The sequence below is a fragment of the Canis lupus genome, chromosome 36, assembly GCF_011100685.1.
Source record: "Canis lupus familiaris isolate Mischka breed German Shepherd chromosome 36, alternate assembly UU_Cfam_GSD_1.0, whole genome shotgun sequence".
Taxonomy (NCBI): domain Eukaryota; kingdom Metazoa; phylum Chordata; class Mammalia; order Carnivora; family Canidae; genus Canis; species Canis lupus.
Window position 1 is genome coordinate 24329037 of NC_049257.1, and position 20118 is coordinate 24349154.

Consider the following 20118-nt stretch of genomic DNA (forward strand, 5'->3'; position numbering starts at 1 on the left):
ACATTTCTTCATTCTGGGATTTGGGTTAATAGAGTAATCACTATCTCAAACATTACAGGTCACTAGAGTCTGACCAAAAAGCACCCTAGAGGGTCTTGCATTAGTAATTCAGTGCCTTGGCCTGGAAGAGATACCTCTTGCTTCTACTCCCAACCTTATAACGAGAGCTAGTCATGTGAACTTACTGAGTGCAAGGATAATGCCTGGGAGGAGAGAGCTGGCGTACCTGAAGAGCTTTAATGACTTCCAGAGACATGCAGGTTCTGAAGTTGAGGAGGAAATGGGTAGAGCCTTGGGGTGTGGCAGCTTCCTGGGCTCCATAGAACAGCACTCTTGGAGCTCTGGGCATCCAAGAGGAAGCCTACAAGTTGAAGGCCCTGGATAAGGGGATAAAAGAGCAGAAAAAGAAGGGATTCTATTTATTGATTACATACTCTGTCTCAGTCCCTTTCATTTCATTTTATGTTTAAACACTTAAATTTAAGGGATTGAGAAGGAAAACAAAATGTTTAGCCATGAACAGGGAGCTAGAGGTATTCCAATGGTAAACTTGGCTCACTGAGCTGATTTATTTTTTTTTTAAGATTTACTTATTTCTTTGAGAGAGAAAGAGAGAGAGCAAGGGGGAAATGTAAAGGCAGAGAGAGAGCATCATAAGCAAATTTCCCACTGAGTAAGGAGCCCAGCGTGGGGCTCTATCCCAGGACCCTGAGATCACGATTCGAGCTGACATCAAGAGTTGGGGACACTTAACCAACTGAGCCCCCCATGTGCTCCTGAGCTATGATTTAAAACATGGTACCAGATATAACATGGTACATGCAGACTGACAGCTGTGACAATTAATACCTTCTCCAAGGTTCACCTGCATGGATCTCCCCAAGATCTAAGGAGAAACTATAACAATGTAACTCATTTTGGAAATACCTAAAAAGAATAAGGGTTATTCTGTTTTCACCCCCCATGGCTTTAGTTCAGAAAGGTATGAGTACTTTGTGTGATTCTGTGTGACTTGCCTCCAGCCTTCAGAGAGATACCAGTATTTTTTCTACTCCAGGGTACAAAATATTGAAAAACAAAGGCATACAGCTTGGAATGAGGCCAGCAAGAACCCTAAGTTTCTTTTTCTTTCTTTCTTTCTTTCTTTCTTTCTTTCTTTCTTTCTTTCTTTCTTTCTTTCTTTCTTTTTTTCTTTTTTCTTTCTTTTCTTCCATTTAGTTTCTTCCACACTTAGATTCTTATATTGCTTCTTCCCTAGATCTTTCTTTCTTCCTTCTTTTTTTTTTTTTTTAAGAATTTATTTAATTATTTGAGAGAGAGAGAATACGAGCAAACATGAGTGGCAGAGAGAGAGGGAAAAGCAGGCTCCCAGCCGAGCAGGGAGCCCAATGTGGGGCCCAATCCCAGGATCCTGAGATCATGACTGGAGCTGAAGGCAGGCCACTTCATCAATTGAGCCATCCAGGTACCCCTCCCTAGGTCTTTTTGATACTTCCTTCTCACTAACCCATTCTGCTCATCCTTCTTCTGGTATTGAAAGGATAAAGCACTTGTAGATTTTAGCTTATAATAACAAGTCTCTTTATTTGGTATGTGTGGGGCTTTTTTTTTTTCAACTTTTCTTAAGCTCTTTTATATGTATTGCTTTGCTGTCTTAGAATTAAAGAATGCAGTAAAAAGTTAAAAGATATGGAAGATGTTTCAAAGTGAACAGTTCTGGAGTACATAATTAATATACTAATATTCAGGTAGCTCTAAGCATTTGGAAACCTTTCTCTAGGTGAAGATCTAAATTTTCCCCCCGTTTTTTTGTTTGTTTGTTTGTTTGTTTGTTTGGAATTGAGTATTAGAGCCACAGACTTTGTGAATTGGACAATTTCAATTGCCACAGCAGTATCACATGGAAAACAAATAAATCCTATATCATAGGATCCCTGAAATGAGATGAATATTTTGGAAGATAGAACTGGTCAAAATGCTAGGAAATTTATATTTATATTTTTGAGGAGATTTGGGGAATGACATATAATGACAGTCAATACTTGATTATCAGAGATCATCTTGGAGGGTGGGTGGAAACTAAGTTACAGATAATCCAAAACCACACTAGTTTAAATACAGTCACCTCTTTACTGCCTCAAAGTAGAAAAGCCAGTTTGCAGATCAAACATTGGATAATGCACAGCTGGCATCTGAAAAGATCTCATTTTCCAGTGAGGCTAAATGATTAAGTAATTATGACATTGGAGTTGAAGGACAGCTCTCCAAGGTGCAGGAGCTAAGGAGCCAAACTTTGGCTAGGGCTGTTAATAGAGTAGATCAAGTGTGATTGTGGGACTCCAGACCTGGAATCCTGTCCTCCAACTCCTGGGGAGGACTAATGCCCCAGGGCTTTATTATATGCCTCTATAGGGGAACTGACCTAATCCCAAATCTCTGCTGTATGTTAATCACCTCCATCTGGAAACAGGCTAATCTACAAACCCATTACTCCATAAACGATTTGATCCACCCTCAGATAAACAGGAATTAATGGTATGTGCCCATGTGTATGCTCATTCTAAAAATAATTTTAAAAAATAAGCAGTTTTCTATAATTGAAGGCCTAGAAATTCTATTTAGGACATAAAAAAAACCAACACATTTCTTGGTCCTCATCTTTTAAACCAAATGTAAAAATTCAGATAGTATTGAAAAGCATTCCTAACTGATTTATATACTCCCAAATCTGAAAAAAACTTCTAAGCCTTGTGAAACTCATGATTATATCCCATATGAACAGGAATTTACTTTTCAATAGATATCATTATTGACTCAAATAATGTGTGTTGAGAACCTGCTGTACATCAAGCCAAAAAGCACCTACTGTTAAAGAATATAATGTGTTATGGCTTTGTAAAAAGAGCGCTATATTCTTTTTTTTTTTCTTACTTTTAAACTTTTTATTTTGAACTCATTTTAGACTTATAGAAAATTGCAAGGGTAACATAAGATTTTTCTAATGTAAACATTTTACATAACTATAGCACAATTACCAAAACCAGAAAATTAGCTTTGGTACAATCATATTAATTGTACACCATTTTTAGTTTCACCAGTTTTTTAATGAATATCCTTTTTGTGTGTATGTTCCCAGATCTTATTCAAGATCTCACATTGCATTTACTTTATTATTATTTATTATTATTATTTTTACCTGTTTATTTCTTTAGACTACAAGTATCCCAAAAAAGTAAGCAATGTGAACAATGACAAAAGCTGGAACTTTTTTTAATGGATAAATTTAACATGTAGTCTTGTATAAATTTAAGGTGTACAGAGTTTCTTTGATACATTGTAATATGGTTGCTATTATAATGGTATTTAGCACATCACATACCTGTAATTGTCTATATTCAATATACTTTATATTAGATCTTTGTGGCTTATTTAGTATTTGTTCAGATTTGTACCCTTTAACACCATCAATCTTATTCCCTCACCTTCCATCCCCTGGAAACCACCATTTTGCTCTGTTTTATTTTGTTGTTTTGTTTACAGGTTTGACTTTTTTTAGATTCCACATATGCATGATATCATGTACTACTTGTCTTTCTCTGACTTATCTCACTTAACATAATGCTCAAGGCCCATGTAGGTGTCACAAATGGCAGGATAACCTCCTTTCTCATGGCTGAATAACATTCTATTGTGTATATACTCTACATAATACCCATAAATAGGATTGCTGGATGATATGGCAGATCTTTTAGGAATTTTTGGAGGAACCGCCATATTATTTTCCATAGTGATTGGACTAATTTATGTTCCCCCCAACAACGTGTAAGGATTTCCTTTTTACCATATCTTCACCAGCACCCGTTGTCTCTTGTTTTCTTGATAATAGCCATTCTAACAGGTGTGAGGTAATAATTCACTGTGATTTTGATTTGCATTTCCCTTATGATTAAGGATGATGAACATCTTCTCAAGTGCCTGTTGGCCATTTTGATGTCTTCTTTGGAAAAAATGTCTATTTTTTTCTTCTGCCCATTTTTTAAGTCATTGTTTATTGTCATTAAGTTGTAGAAGTTCTTTATATATTTTGGATATTAATCCTTTATCCAATATATAGTTTGAAATTTTTTTTCCATTCCATAGGCTTTTAGCTTTATTGTTTGTTTTGCTATGCAGAAGATTTTGAATTCAATGTAGTTCTATTTGTTAATATTTACTTTTGTTGTTTGTGCTTTTGGTGTCATGTCCAAAAAAAAAAAAAAAAAATCATAGCCAAGATGAAATCAGTGAGTGCCTTCTCTACATTTTCTTCTAGGAGTTTCATGGTAGTAGGTCTTATATTTAAGTCTTTGCTACATTTGAAGTTAATTTTTGTAACTGGTGTGAGACAGGAGTCCAATTTCATTGTTTTAGATGGATTTTTTTTTTCCAGTTTTCCCAGCACCATTAGTTGAAGAGCCTATCCTTTCCTCATTGGGTGTTTTTTGGCTCTCTTGTCCAGGATTAATTGACCAATATACTAGGATTTAATTCTAGGCTTTCCATTCCATTGTATTGGCCTATACATCTATCTTTGTGCCAGTACCATAATGTTTTTATTACTATGGCTTTGTAGTATAGTTTGAAATCCAGAAGGGTTATACATTCCAGCTTCATTCTTTTTTCTCAGGATTGCTTGGCTATTCAGGGTCTTTTGTGGTTCTACATAAATGTTATAATTGAAGAAACCTATTTTCTCAATTCCAAGTATTTAGGATATTATAGCCAAAAGCTGACAAATACAACACAAAGCATGTACTGGGCAAATAAGAGTTAAAATCTATAAAAAAAAATTATTTTTTGTTTTAAACACTACAAGAGTAATGAATCGAAAGGTTTATTTTCCAAAATAAAGAATGTGTTGTAAAAACAGATTTTATAACAAAGGTAAATTCAATTAGTATGCCAAAATTTCAGTATTATTGAAAAAGCTTTTCTACTTATGATGAAAGTGAACTAATTAATAGTATTAGCCCATACTTTTCAGTTTCCTTTTCAGACTGACCCTTCTCTCCTCTTATCTAACTCAAGATATCCCCCTTGGGGTATCCTAACTTAAAAAGTGGGTTGGCAAAACTATGGCCTATGAGTCAAATCCATACCTCAAACAAAGAATGGGCTTTACATTTTTAAAAGATTATACAAAATAAAGACTATATAAGAGGCTGTATATGACTCACAGAGTCTAAAATATTTATCAGCTAGCCCATTTACAGACCTAATTCACTGACTCCTTATCTGGAATATCCCTAGACTGCTCCATCTTCTTTAATCCTCAAATCCAAATTAGTGTCCACTTCCTACTATCTCTGCCACAAATCTTTTCTCCATTCCTCTTCATAGCTGTCCTAGTTTATGAATCCATTGCCTCTTGCCTAATGTAGTTCTCTGCCTCTAATTTCTAATTCACTAGAATATCTCTAGCAAAAGTCTTTTATTAATTTTTTTAAAGATTTTATTTATCTATTCATGAGAGACACACAGAGAGAGGGAGGAAGAGACACAAGCAGAGGGAGAAGCAGGCTCCATGCAGGGAGCCTGACATGGGACTCGATCCCGGGTCTGCAGGATCACGCCCTGGGCTGAAGGCGGCACTAAACTGCTGAGCCCCCTGGGCTGCCCGCAAAAGTCTTTTAAAGAGCAAAAGTCAGGTGTGCCTTGGTGGTGCCATCAATTGAGCATCCAACTCTTGGTTTCAGTTCAGGTCTGATCTCAGGGTTGTGGAATTGAGCCCCACATTGGGCTCTGCACTCAGCAGAGTCTGCTTGAGACTCTTTCTCCCTCTTCCTCTGCCCTCTGTGCTGGCTCTCGCTCTCTCTTTCTCTCTCTCTAGGATAAATAAATAAATCTTAAAAAAATAAAGATAGTAACATCACCACATCTTTCTCAGTAAATCTTTTCTTGACATCCCAAGACCATCACGTCATATGCGCTTGTTTCTCCAAGTCCCTCCTCTTCTGCAGATGTCTATATCACACACTTCACTTTGCAAGGAATTTATTTGCAGGTTAGCTTTCACTAACCTGGAAGTCCCTTGACATGTGTCTAACACATGTCACACACAAGCTGCGTTAAAGACTAAGCGAGTGAATGAGTTTAATACACTGTTTTCTGAGTGTAGATTTTAACAGGGTAGAAAAAGTTTCCAGGACCATGGATATCTTTGGAAGAGAAGAGGAGATAGGTATGAGCTATCAAGAAAAATGTTTGGCAAAGAACAGTAAGACTAGGAGAACTAAAAACCAACTTCTCATCTGCTTTTCATGCTAATGTCTCCCTTCATGAATGCATTTGAATACATAAAATTTTTTAAATGTTTAAATTATGCACAAGACTAAGCTGTGTACTTTATGTGTTTTCCCAGTTATTTTCATTTTATAAAGTTGGCATATGTGTGAATATAGAACTGAAAATTGACAGGATGCGTGCATTTTTTTGTATGTGGAGAACAAGGATTAAAGGAAGGCAGGAGGACAGAAGGAAGATAGGAGAGCTTACAGCTAGCTGCCTTCCCTGCTTCTCATTTCTTTCCCCTAGCTCCAGAGATAAGGCAATCTCCTTGCCTAGTTGGCATCCCTTTTCACAAATCAGGGTAGACTACGCTATGCTGCAGTAAAAATTCACCCTGAAATCCCACGGCCTAAAATTAACTAATGCTTGTTCTTTGCCTATGTTACATGCTTATTTTGGGTCAACACAGGGCTTTCCTCCATATGGTCAATCAGGACTGCAGGCTGATGGCAGCTCTACCAACCAAACCTATATCATCTGGGATATGTGGTCTTGGTTTTGTTTGTTTGGTTGGTTTGGTTTTTGTTTTTTTAAAGAGAAAAAAGTTTATAAAGACCTCTTCCATGCTTCTTTCCATTGCTCAGAGCTAGTCACATGACCTACCTAACCCTGAAAATTATAGCCTTTCAGGTAGTAGGAATGAAAAAAGAACCAGATATTTGTAAGCATTAGCAACATTTACCACGCTCTTTCATATGACCTAGCCATCTTGGGGAAGACAAAACTATCCAAGTTGTAGTATAGAATTAGAACTTTGGTTTATTTAGTTTGGGAGATGCCCTACTCAGTGGCTAGTAATTTTATACATGTTTTGCCAGCAAGCCAATAAGCTCTTGTTTGGGTTCCAGTCCCATCTTCCTTGCATCTTCAGTTTATGTTGATTTTTTTTTTTCTAAACACCCCACTAGCTAGTCAGGAAGATAGTAAATATTTACTCCTAGAACAGGTACCTTCCCTGATAACCTAAGAAATAGCTCTCTGTTAATTCCCCACTTTTCTTGATTTCCCTGGGATAAATGGAACTAGAACAGTAGCCCAGAAATTAGAAATTCGAGTAGTAGCTCAGGATCCTGAATATTGTATCTGATAAGGATTGAGATGGTAGTTAGGGTTAGAAGTGGACTATTGGGAGCTGGGCAACCATGAGATATATCTCTGCACTTCCTCATTAGTACAAAAGCGGGGACATAGCCACTTCGTACACCAAAGGCTTTATGTTAATCTTTTTGGAGTCCTTCTTTTCCTTTCTTGGCTTTCTTAGATGTTCATTTTAGCTTACTCTTACTCCTATACATGTTTAGATGGAGAAGGCCATGCGTTGTGAATTTTCATGGGCTTCTCAATCTTGAAGGACTGAATTAGAAAGACTTTTATTTTTTTTATTCATATCATTCATTCTCTGGGTCCTGCCAGATGTCTGGAAACCTAAAAAGTGGAATGAATATGTGTTGAGTAAGAGGAGATTACCACAGTTTAGATAAGCCTGTGTCGAAAGCATATATAAACATAATTTATTAATCATATGGACTCAAGTTACTGTTTCTCTTTAGAATCGTTAAGGTCAATTCAGTACTCATCTGGGGCCAGACTTCTGGGTAATCATGCCTTCTGGAGAGCAAGAAACCAGAAAAGCCTACCAGCTTTAAGAAGGGAAAAATAAGAAAACAAGTGCATAGACTCTGTTAGCAACACAACCTTATTTCTCGGGGGAAAAAAAAAAAAGTCTTCCTGCCTCCCAAGAGGAAGAAAGAAGAAATCTTATAGGAGTTAAGAGCATAATGCACTTGTAAGAATCCCAAATGACAGCCACCAAACTAATCTATGGATAAACATTTCTCTTCTGCTTGCTGTATTTGGTCATAGATCTTTTTCTTCTCTCCTATGTGTCTGCAGATGGACTTGGGGTTACAGCATATTTGTGAAAGTCTCCCCAATAAGTCTCTCCTCTGCCCTCTCTTGAAAGGTCTACTGAGGAGATAACAGGGGCCCCATGTGTACTGGTAGTTTGGCCCCCACTGTGTCAGCTTGCACAGTATGTGCCAGAAATCTCGATCAGTTGCTGATGTTTAAAATTCAGAAGATTTCATATAAAATTCCGGATGCCTCACTACTCTGGTAATACTAGAACCGCATCTCCCCCATTGCAACTTTTGGCTGGAGCTAGGTAGCAGCTGCTCCTTCTAAAGGAAGCAAGAGCCCCCAAATACTCTAGTCTCCCTATTCCCCATTGCCTCGTTAACAATGAGGCTGGCCATTTAATATCAGATTTGCCTTTTTTTTTCCGTGGACCTCTAGCCTGTTTTATTTAATCATTTTTCCTCCCTGGCTCCTTTACGCGTTTGAATTTATACCTCTGACCTGCAGGATCAAGTTTCAGTCAAAGTAACAGAGTTGGTGTGTTTTTAGATATATTTTACATGTCTTAGAAGGCCAAGATCCAGGTATCAGCTCAAAGAAGAGAAATCCAGGAGGCCATTTACCTTGCCTCAAGCTTAAGCAAAAAGAATTCTGAAGGCCCACGTGTGGCCGAGCCCAGTATGTGAAGGATGCAGGGATGTGGAATGAAGACCTAGCTAGTGAGCTTTTGACAAAAGAGTTGCATGTATTATTACCCGATTTGTTATGTCCTTTGGTGGCATGTAACAACAACAACAACAACAACAACAACAACAAAAACATAACCCAAAAAAGTGTAACCAAAAAGGGAATCTGTTGGGTCTATAATTGAAAAGTATAGGAATTAATCTGGCTTTCAGGATAGCTACACCAGAGGTGCAAGTAACACCATAACTTTGAGTCTTTTGTCTCTATCTTTTGGCTCTGCTTCCTCTGATTTCATTCTCAAATAGCCACCCTGCCTGATGGTCACAAGATGGTTGCCAACATTCCCAGTACGACATCCTTTCAGCTCCTGTATCCCACAGTGGGGAGTGCTTCTGTTTGTCCTAGCATTCCAGCAAAAGCCTAAATATATCACATCGCCCCTGATTGGGATAGATAGGTCTCAGTCTCTGTAGCCAGGGAAATAACAGTCAGGCACCAGTGAGATAAGTCAGATACTCCTCTAGAAGTAAAAATAGTGGGGGGCAGGGGAGAAGGGGAAGGTATAGTCCCCCAGATGGAAATTGGGCAATGGTTATCATGAGAAGAGTAGTGAATGATGGATAGCATCAGGATCTGAGATCAGCTATATCTGAGCAAATTCCCGCTGCCCAGGTGTTCTGATTCATGAGGTGTGGAGCAAGCCCCGGGAATCTTCTTATTTAACAAGATCCCCAGGGAACCTGGTGCAAGAAGTTATTAATTCAAACTTTGTGAAACACTTTAAGACCGCAGGATCTTATTACGACTAAAAATAAATTCATTATTATATGCCAGATGCTGTCTTAAGCATTTTAGAGGCATGATTCCAAACAATCCGTAAACAACTCTGCAAAGTAGGTGACATTATCATCCTTATTTTTGAACGAGGAAATGAAGCTTTAGAAGGTTAATAATTTTCCAGTGACACATAGATACAAAGTGGTGGAGTCCAGATTCAAACCCAGAACCGTCTGACTCTGAAGTCAATGTCGGTATTTTATTACTCTGTTATAGTATCTGCATTCCTTCAGATTTCTGGGCTTGCCGTAGATTGAAGGATGATTTATGAATCAAAGAGTTTGATCTCGCTATTCTTTGACATAAAGAGCAGACAACTTACTGATATCCATCAGTGTGAGTCACTGTGTTCAGCGAAGTTATATCAAACAGCGTATCGTTTCTGTGCTGCTATAGACTATATATGGCCCGAGGCAAGTTGCAGCAGCCTTCTCAACCTCAGTTGCCTTTTCTACAAAGAATTATTTATTTCACTTCATAAGACTGACATAGGAGGAATTCAGTGAATAAGTATAAGGGCGAAGACTATACCCGCTCTCAGTAAATACTGGGTATTTTTTTTCCATCCATGTGTTAAATCATAAACGATTATAGTAATTTATGTTCCTACCACATTGTCGCTGTCGCTGATCCATGGAGAAGTTCCACTGTGGGCCCCTCATCACCCTCAGCATAGGCTCCAATAAATTCTGACCAACTTGTAGTTTTCAGAATGTTCGTGATGTCCTTGACGGCTGGTGTTTCCATTTGAGAGGGGTGGTCAGGGATTAGAAAGAGGAAAGAACAAATATTTATTAAGTGACTACTGTGTGTGGCGGGCATATTTCTGGAAATATTTTGCTAAGCTTTACCAACAATGCTACAATGTCCCCAGTGTAGATGGGGACTCTGGGCTTGGAGAAGTTATTTGTCTAAGATCACTCCACGAGGCAGGTGGGGGCCCCAGAATTCATGTTTTATGCTAGTGACTTTCCAACCTGTGGGCTTTTCTGCATGTATTATTCCTTGTGAAAGTGAAGCCCTTGTCACAGTTAGCTATTCCAGTTAACTATTCACCTGGTAATGACTCTACTTGAATGGATTTTACTAGTGACAACCTTGGTAGGCTTGGCATATTAATGCTCAAAACCAGAACAGAAAGAAATTGTCAAATGTGAAGAATCACGGGCAGTTTTAATGATGAGATTTACGATATTGATCATGACCATAATAATGCATCTTCTTTTAAATGTAGTCCTAATTGACCCTTTTTTACTCTAGAGTAGGAATTAGGCATTCCAACTAATCAAATGCTAATGTAATAAGGAAAACATCACATAATTTTGAGTACGTGTAAGGTTTTTTTCTTTTCTCCAAGAAGAGAAAAGCCTTCTGAAATCCTCAGTTGAGTTAAAACAGGTTTTTATTAGAGAACTGTAATAAATTTATGACAAAGATAGGGCTTCATAAAGTTGCCTTTCTCATTTGCTTTGCATTCAATTCTGTTAGAAGAATGCTGGGAAAATTCAATTGAAGAGAAAAAAAAATTCACCACAGTTCCAAAACTTGATCAATTATCTAACAATATTAAGAAACTGAATATATTTTCTTATGTATTCCATTTTATCTTTCCAAGTCAGTTATCATTGTTCTTTTAGAGGCTCAGGAAGGCTATTTTCTGGGTTTTTCTAAAACTTCCTAGACCTTAAATAGTCTATCCCTTTTCTCCATTGGCCATCAATATTTTGAAAGTGGCAATACTTTTATTTTCAACCAATAGAAGCCACTCTCACGATATACCTGGAAGCAACCCCAACATCCTTACCAAATAATGCGTTTCAAATGTTGACTCAAAATATATTGCCATTGTTATGAAATGCTGAATAGCAGTAACTTACACATCCTCAAAAAGAAGACAGTTCTAAAATTTTAGCAAAGATATTAGAAGATGGTACAGACAACATGAATGTTATGCTCTTCACAGCCCAATCTCAGATTTTGAGGAGTGTATACCCCCTACCCCCTCACCACACATAAATTCTACTCTTGAGGGCTATTGTGTTTCTCAGTGAAATCAGGTATTCTAGTGTTTGGAAAAAGCAATTAAAATAGTGTGAGAGACCCTGTTTAATGAATTATGTTTAATGAATTATGTTGAATTATGTTTAAAACTCAGCATTTAAAAAAAATTAAAATAAAAAAATTAAAATAAAATAAAAAAATTAAAAAATAAAAAATAAAAAATAATAAAAAAATAATTTGAAAAAAAAGGGATCCCTGGGTGGCGCAGCGGTTTAGCGCCTGCCTTTGGCCCAGGGCGCGATCCTGGAGACCCGGGATCGAATCCCACGTCGGGCTCCCGGTGCATGGAGCCTGCTTCTCCCTCTGCCTGTGTCTCTGCCTCTCTCTCTCTCTCTCTCTCTCTCTCTCTCTCTGTGACTATCATAAAAAAAAAAAAGTCTCAGCGTTGTTTATGCTTTTGTAACAGTGTTTGTAAAAGGTAGTGTACATTAGGCGACATTTTTCACATCCTACCTCTACTGGGTTGAAGAGTTACCGGCACGCCCCAAATTACTACCTCAGAACAAGACTTCATTCAGAAGTAAGGTCCTTAAAGATGTAGTTAGTTAAAATGAGGCCCTAGGTCTTACCATAGCAGAGTGGACTCTTATCCAATGACTAGTGTCCTTCTAAGAAGAGAAAACAGACACAGACACAAAGGGAGAAGGCCATGGGGTGGTGGAGGCAGATAATAGTGATGCATCTACAAGACAAGCACCGTCAAGAATTTCCAGAATTCCTTGAAGCTAGGAGAAAGCCATGGGATGGATTCTCCCGCAGAGTCTCCGTAAGGAACTGACCATGCAGACACTTTGACTTTGGATTTCTGGTCTCTTGAATTGTGGAAGAATAAATTTGTTTTGACCCACCCAGTTTGTGGGACTTTGTTGCGATAACCTTAGAAAATGAATATACTACCTTTCCAGTCTTACTTTCTACTCCCTCTTTCTTATCATCTCCCTGGGAAGCAGCCTCTGATGAAGAATAGTTGGAAGAAGGGCAAGCAGGGACGAGGCCCCCCACCCTAAGAGGAACCCACCCTTAAGAGAATTTTATACCACCCTGGAAGGAGCCCTCCACCCTTTCCCACGTGATTGACAAAAACCTAATAGGATGACAGGTACATGGAGGATAAACAGATTAAAATAGGCCTCCAACAACCCCATAAAAACCCCTAGACTTAGAAATTCCTGTGGCAAGCCTCTCAGGTCCCCTCCCTTTTTGGGAGCCTTGTGCTATCGCTTTCCTATCGCTTAGTAAACCTTGCGTTGCTGCCCACCACTCTGGTCTACCTCTTTATTCTTCAAAGCTGTGCGACCGAGAACCACAGGCACCACCAGAGAAAGAAATCCTGTAACACTTCCATATCTCCCCTTCCTCTATTCACCCTTCTAGGCGTGCCTTTTCTCTTTCAGCCAGTTCAAATACAAGTGGGCACCTGGGTGGCTCAGTGGATTGAGTGTCTGCCTTTGACTCAGGTCCTAATCCCAGGGTCCTGGGATTGAGTCCCACATGAGGCTCCTTGCTCAGCAGAGCATCTGCTTTTCCCTCTGTCCCTCCCCTGCCTCTAGTGTGCATGCATTCTCTGTCTCTCTCTCTCTTATAAATAAAATCTTAAAAGCAAAAAACAAATCCAGATAATCTCTCAAGGTCCACTTCAAATGGGACGTTTTCTATGGCACCTTCCCTTACCACTCAGCTCAAATTCTCTTTCTCTGAATATCTACAGTAAGTACTATTTATTATGTAAACGTGTCCTAGCATCGTGACACTCAACGGTACACGTGAACTCTATTTTTTTTCAAAGATTTTATTTATTTATTTATTTATTTATTTATTTATTTATTCATTCATTCATTCATTCATGAGAGACACAGAGAGACAGAGGCAGAGACACAGGCAGAGGGAGAAGCAGGCTCCATGCAAGGAGCTTGATGTGGGACTCGATCCCAGGACCAGGATCACACCCTGAGCCAAAGGCAGGCACTAAACTGCTGAGCCCCCCAGGGATCCCCAGTTGATATGAACTCTTATTAAATTATGTATGGTATTTTAAATTTTGTACTTTTATATATTACCTCCTCAACTAGGGTTATAAATTGTGCTGTAAGAATTAACCTTGCCAAGGAGAAGTCTGGTCTTTGCCTTGGTTCCTGGGAGTTCACCTCTAAACCCTTAGAATATCCTCCCTGATTGGAATGATTCTGTTTACTTGGGGCCTTGGGCCATACCATAATCTGTGCTAACAAATCCAATGTGTGGTGAAAGGCCTTGGACCATATGGTATCAGCTTAACCTCTGGAGGAACTGGAGACTAAGGTTAGCCACGTGGGTGATGACCAAGCCACTATAAGAAGTTCAGACACCAAATCTCAGGTGAGCTTTCCTGATTGGCAATATTCCATGTGCATTTTCACGTATTGTTGCTGTGAGAAACAGGTTCTATGCACGTGACTCCACCGAGAGAAAGCGACTGGAAGCTTCACAGCCCTTGTGTCTCCTGGGTCCTCCCCACATGCTTTTGTTCCCCCCCTGCTGATTTTAATCTCTATTCTTTGGCTGTAATTAAGTGTGTATATGAGTCTAATTGCTATCTGAGTTCTGTGAGTGCTTCTAGCAAATTATTTAACTTAAAGATGGTCTTGAGGACCTTGAACTTAGAGTTGGTGTGAGAAGAAAGGGTAATTTGAGACTCCCGAAATTCGCGTACGCTAATAAAGGGAAGGGAATGGATTATGGCGCGTTTATACACATACATGACCATAACACAGAACTAGTATCCATTGTTGAATAATTAATTAATTAGCAGTTTACTTTTTATTTATTTTATTTTTTATTTTTTTAGCGGTTTACTGTTTAATGATTCTTTCCCAAAATCTACTCCCCTAGCACATGATATAATTACTTAAATATAGGACAGTGAAGAGCAAAAAGAAAAAATTGAGTAAATGTGCTGAGTGTACTTCTACATGACGGTAACAATGACCATTCACAGAGAACATATGAAGCACCTTGTATGTAGTCTTTTGTTTACGGCACTTCTTAATTCTCATAGCAACCATTGGAGGTATTCTTGCTAATTTTTCCTCCTTCACAAGATAGAAAATGTTTAATAAATTCATGTAAGTAAGCCACTAACATTTCTAAAAGATCCTTGAATCCCCTATCTTTTTCTATTTTTATCTTTTTATCTATTCCTCCATGCTGCCTCACAGCCAATTTCACTGAAAAATTTCTCCAGCAAGTTGACTACATCCCTCGTCTCCGCTTCCTCACTTCTCACACATTCCTTCACTTACTGCAACTTAACCTATTCCTACCTTTCTATCGAAGTGGTTCTTGTCAAGGTCTACAAGTATCTTCACGTTGCCAAATCAAGCCAAAGTGCCTCCATTTTCATAATACTCAAGCTCACCAATTACCATGTCTTCCTTAATATTTCTTTTCCTTCTGATCTTTTGCTGATCCTAATTAGTCTCCTCTGATGAGACCTGTTCCTTTATCTAAACTTACTTTTAAATGTTAGCATGACCCAGGGCTTCCTTTGGGGCCCCATTCTATCTTTATTGTCTTCTTAGGTGATCTTATTCCTCAGATTTGCAAATATCTGTACTCTTATAATGCCCAAGTTTCTAATACCAGCCTTGACTTCTCCACTGTGCTCCAGACTCAGATATCTGTTTCCTCACCTATCCTTCTTGTCAATACCACTGTATGCAAGAGAACCTCACTGTGCTGGTGCTTCTGTGACTTGGTGTAGCATCCAAGGAACATTTTCTTTCCTTGTTCTGACTGTCACCTAGAATATTGCATTCAACTGGAGTTGATAAGAAAACAATGAGTTGACACAATTTTTTAATAGTTAGGCAAATGTTCATGGACAGCATATATATGCACATGCATAATATTCTAGAATTTTATGCATTTCATAGTCTTCAAATATTTAGATACCATTCAGCTTTCTAAAAATCTGTGTGACAGCCAAGCAAAGTCACCATTTTTTAAATCTCCATCTTAGAATAAAATTCAAACCCCTTTTAATAGTTTTCATTGTTATCAAGTACAGCTCTTACTCCACCCTCCCCCAATCCATATTCTGGCCACACTGCCTTTTCTATTTCTTGAACGTTATATCCTGCTCAACATGTTGGCACTTGTTTTCCACTGACTGGAATATACTTTTTTCCCCCTGATCTCAGTCTTCAAGTCTCAACATCAGGCTTTTCATGACCCTTGCTCCAACTTTAGTAGGTAGGAGCCCCCACTTATCTGGTATCACAGGACTTTGCTTACTTCCTTTATAAAATTTTTTATGCAGTCTATATTTTTCCTTGTCTCCCCATGTCCCACTCTCTTCTAGCACTATTAAAACATGAGTTCAAGAATAGTTCTTTTGGTCTGCCTTACTCAGTGCTGTACTTAAGCACCCATAACAGTGTCTGGTGCACATCTGGCCCTCATAATTAATTTAGTCAATTTGGTTTACCTAGCACTTGTGCCAGAATGTGAACTTGAGTTGAACTTGACTCAGGATTCAAGCTCTTAAATATTCTCCTTGACTAGCACTTCGTCTAATACAATTGACAACAGTGAAGGATGACAATGACTGGCATCCATCAAGGAAGACTTCTTAGAGAATATGTGAATGATTTGGCAAAAATGTAGAGGAGAACATTTCAGACCAGGTGAACACATAGAAGAAATAAACTGGATTTATGAGGTGGGTGACAAGGAAAGCTTAATTATGAATTTAATTGTAATTATAATGGAATTGATATTGAACAGACATAACATGACCCTCTGGTGGAAAAGTTTAATTCAATCCTAGTTTCCCCCAGTTTCCATGCCAAATTTAAGTTTCTTTTTGAGCTGATGAATGCACTTACACATTTATATGTGTATAGTAGGCAAAGCTGCAACTTTCAGAATCAGGTCAGCATTTTTTTTTTAATTTTTTTAAATTTCTTATTTATTTATGATAGTCACACAGAGAGAGAGAGAGGCAGAGACACAGGCAGAGGGAGAAGCAGGCTGCACCAGGAGCCCGACGTGGGATTCAATCCCGGGTCTCCAGGATCACGCCCTGGGCCAAAGGCAGGCACTAAACCCCTGCACCACCCAGGGATCCCCAGGTCAGCATTTATTATAGGAGGTGAGAAAGGACCTGCTGGCTGCCACCATTATTATTTAAAATTTTTTAAAACCAAAAGCCAGTAACTGGGAATCTTCCTCTTTATTCACATTTGCTTTGAGCTATTCCATGGTATTCAGCATGATTGACATCTGGTAGAAAGAGCAATGGGAGTTGGTGACAGGGGTGGGGGCAAGGATTGAACAAATAAAGTATTTTTACTTTGCAAATAAATTTAAGCATTCTCCAAAATGTTGCAGTTTATATATGTTCATCTGGTTTCCAAGAATATGCCACTTTCATTTTGCAGTCTAGTGTTGTTAAATAGGAAAGCCTAAAAAATATAAAAGAAAAAGTATTATTTACTTCACTCAAATGCTTCGAAAAATATACTTAGCTGTACCACCCATGATTCACAAATGAAGCTGAGGTCCAACTACAAACTACAACTCCCACTCAGAGATAATGAAGCATGAAATGGCACTTTAAAATTACATTGAGAGAAAGTGCCTTTCCAAAACTCAAGGAAAAAAGAAACGTATTACATGTTGAATACATAGCCAATAAATAGTATGTTGATTGTAGGAGTTATTTACCCTCCATTTTATGTGAATCTTTGCTTTACCTAAATGTTACAACATTTCCTAATATTTTCTTTTGGGAACAATTTATTGATAGATTTGATTTAAAATCATTTTCAGAAAGAAATGCATCTGGGCCTGGAGTTTTATTATATCAGGTAGCTATTGTGGTCAGGCTCTAAACATAGGTTCCGTTGGTTTATTTGAGGTACCCTCATAAAACATTTTAGACCTTTCTGCTTCCTGAATGTCATGTGTTTTTATGTTGCTTGAATGTGTTTACTATTCTATCAATAGTAAAACTTCAGCTGTTCTCTAATTTATTCCAAATATTACAGAAATTTAATCATGATCCATAGGTAAACAACTCATATATACAAAGCCCAAAGAAACTCTTCATGGCTCTCTGATCTTAAGTGTTAACCAAGAAAGAAGAAAAATATCTTTATTCAAATACTGTATCTTACTCTTAGGTATATATACTATGCCTGAAAATGAATTTCATTCTTCTTGATTTTGCTATTATAATCATATAAAAATTACATATACCTATTCATGAATTTTGCTGATCTAAAGAAATATTTGCATGAGAATAATATGGTTTGTGTAGTAGAATATAAAAAATTAATAGTGATTTTATTTTTTCCCTAAATAACAGGAAATGTTTCCAATTATTTTTTAGAGCAGGACATTTGGTACAGATAATGTTGCTATAGCAACTTTAGAACAGACTTAATTTGGGCCACAGTGAGTGCACCCACTTGTTTTAAATTCACCATTCAGTCTAATCTAGCATTTACATGAAGAGCTGCATTTACAAACACTGTAGCAGGAGTGGCTATGTGGAAAGTTGTTTAGGGATACTATGCCTCAAATTTCTACTTGCATTCATGGCATTTATTAAGAGCCTATATCACAGGGTTACCAAGAGCTATAATATTTATTCATTAAGAAAAAATAAAATCTTATTCCAATTTTATTCGGGATTAAAAGCTTTGAAAATTAATTTAACCTTAACAGATCTCGAAAATGTTTTGACATTAAAATACACTTTACTATTTAGTGTTAAGCCTTATAAAATCTTGGAAAGGAGATAGTAATTGTGTTTGCCTGAAGAAAGATAATTTGACTTAAGTCTGCATTAACTTACGTCTACTGTAATGATACCTTGTACCTCTTAGAATTTTGCCAGTATCGACACATATTTAGGATCAAGATGGTTTCAGATGGGAATACATGGGGTTTCCCAGTTGAAGGAAAATATGCTGAATGCACTGCTCTTCGGGTTTTAGTCTCATGAAGGAGAAACCTTTAATTTATGATTTCAGTTAAGACTTAATCTCTGTTACAACTGAGGTATTGCTTTAGAGGCAGCAATATCTTCACACCTTTTTTTACCTGTGCCTAGAATTTGTTAACTATCCCCTTATGTTATAAGATTCAACTCAAATGTTAGGTCCTCTGCCAAACCTTCCATGATTTGCACAGCAGAGTCCTATTTCTCCAGAACACTGGGTGTAGACTGGGTTCTGTTATTTATTTCACATACTTACTTGCATATTTCTCATTACTAGACAGAGGAATACTTTCTTCTCTTTCCCCCAAAGCAAAGCAGCATGTGATAGACAGCAGGTACTACATACAAATTCAACAAACATTTGTTTAAATGAATCAACATATAGCTGTTGACCACTTACCATGAATTATAAAAAATGTTATGGACTTAGTATTTTTATCTGGCCCTTAGAACACATATATAAGATAAGGCACATGAAGACCTGAAATGATACATGAGAGTACAAGACCATGAAGTCATCTGTAAAACTACCAAGACCCGTAGGAATGATAAACTGTGTAAGAGTTTAAGAGACAGCAAGAAAGATCAGAGAAGGTTTTAGGGAAATAGGAAGATTTGAGCTAACCTTGAAGTATAATCAGAAATTAGAGAAGTAGTCAAGAATGTGGAAGTGTTCTTCAGAGAAAAACCAGGAGCAAAAGCAATGGAAATAGGATAATTGATCAAGGGACAGTAAATAGTCAAATGTAGCTGGGTCTAAAGCTATCTGAAGGAGAGGGGATGCCTTAAGAATGTTTAAGATTCCAGAGAGAGGTTAAGACCAGGTGTCTTTTTAAAAATGACTGTGGAAATTATCCAGAAATGTTTTAAATTATATACTATAGGGTTCCCGTGTCCAGTCTTAGAATTGGTTCTGATGTTTATTATTAATTATTTATCTTACCCTCAGAATATTTTTATAACAACTATAAGTAAGAGTCATGACAAAGTAAAATATGAAGTATCCAATTCTTTTTCAAATCCATTATCTCCCCGTAAGACTGTATTTAGTAGACATTTCACACAAGACCGGAATGTAATGAAACAATGTCTTTTAAGAAAAGGTAAATTCGGTTGATATGTCATCTGCCCTGAACTACTACGAGTGCTATACCTTTAATCTCATTCTCTAATCTCTTCATTGACATGACAGAAATACCCAAAACAGCAACAAAAAAAGTAATTATTTATATGAAGGAGAATTGAACTAATGATAGAGAAAAGATTTGAAGATCATCCTCATGGTTCAAAAAATATGACAACAGGAGGCTCTTAAACTTTGTATTATATAACTATTATATACCAAAAAAAATAAATTTTCT

General features: G+C 37.6%; 2 long non-coding RNA genes across 4 annotated transcripts in view; one reads left to right on the plus strand and one right to left on the minus strand.

Annotated features, from left to right (window-relative positions):
* Positions 1 to 20118, minus strand: part of LOC111094258 — a 160216-nt gene that overhangs the window by 18926 nt on the left and 121172 nt on the right. For 2 of the 3 annotated variants that reach the window (XR_005384815.1, XR_005384813.1), the window contains exons 3-5: positions 17102 to 17213; positions 10319 to 10442; positions 227 to 377 (exon numbers count right to left, since the gene is read on the minus strand). This is a non-coding gene — a long non-coding RNA (uncharacterized LOC111094258). The remainder of the gene's footprint in view (positions 1 to 226; positions 378 to 10318; positions 10443 to 17101; positions 17214 to 20118) is intronic. The other variant, XR_005384814.1, reaches the window with a different exon arrangement.
* LOC111094259 overlaps positions 1 to 20118 on the plus strand; it is a 172036-nt gene that overhangs the window by 15378 nt on the left and 136540 nt on the right. The window lies entirely within an intron of this gene.